This window comes from Alligator sinensis, unplaced genomic scaffold (assembly GCF_000455745.1).
Source record: "Alligator sinensis unplaced genomic scaffold, ASM45574v1 scaffold546_1, whole genome shotgun sequence".
Classification (NCBI taxonomy): Eukaryota; Metazoa; Chordata; order Crocodylia; family Alligatoridae; genus Alligator; species Alligator sinensis.
The window spans coordinates 479,759-480,926 of NW_005842061.1; positions in this window are offsets into that span (position 1 = coordinate 479,759).

Genomic DNA, 1,168 nt, shown 5'->3' on the forward strand with positions numbered 1-1,168 from the left:
AACCCGAAGCTAATCCTTGATGAAGTGAGGTGCTCTTTGACATACAGCGCTACCCCCCGACTTTTCCTCTCTGTCCTGTCTCTTCTATATAGGGTGTATCCCTGAATGCCCACCGCCCAGTCATGGGTAGGGTCCCACCAGGTTTCTGTGAGCCCTACTAAGTTGGGGTTCTTATTCGCAATCAGGACGCACAGTTCCTCCTGCTTATCCCCCATACTATGAGCATTATTGTAGAGGCACCTGACAGCGCTACCCCCCGACTTTTCCTCTCTGTCCTGTCTCTTCTATATAGGGTGTATCCCTGAATGCCCACCGCCCAGTCATGGGTAGGGTCCCACCAGGTTTCTGTGAGCCCTACTAAGTTGGGGTTCTTATTCGCAATCAGGACGCACAGTTCCTCCTGCTTATCCCCCATACTATGAGCATTATTGTAGAGGCACCTGAGGCCTCCTGAGGGTGCCCGTGCCTCCCTCCCACTCCCAGGACAGTTGTGCCCCCCTACTCCCAGGATGTTGATGCTTACCTGGGCTTCCCAGGTATCAAATCTGGGGGTATCAAATTCATTAGGCCCCAGAGGCCTTATCCAGACAGCCTCGTGAGCCAGATCCAACATGCTGGGCTAGTCCGGCACAAGCGCTGCAATGCAGCATGCACCCCAGACTGAACCACCCTGCAGGCTGCCTCTAGCACATGCACTGGCTTCATCCAGACTAGATGAAATAATTTATCTAGCAGCATGCACAGGATCTGCTTCATGTGCCACAAAGGATATGAGGTACTGGGGCCAATGTGTACTTCATGCAGCATGCCAAGCCAGTCAAGACCCACAAGTGGCACCACAGGCTGGATGTTAAGGCTCTTCAGGCTAGATCCAACCTGTAGGCCATATCTTTGACACCCCTGATTTATATTATGCCTGCTTAATATTAGACGTCTAATATGTTTTATAAGATTACATTATTTTAAAAAGATGGCAAGACTAGGATTAAATAGTGAAATGCAAGAATAAACATATATCTAAAAAATGAATTGATGTAGAAAAGGTAACATTTAAACCAGGCTTGTCCAACATATGGCCCACGGGCCGCCATGTGGCCCGCCAAGCCATTTTATCTGGCCCATGGTGGCGGCGGTGCTGCTGCCGCGGAGCACAGAGGCACCGCAGTGG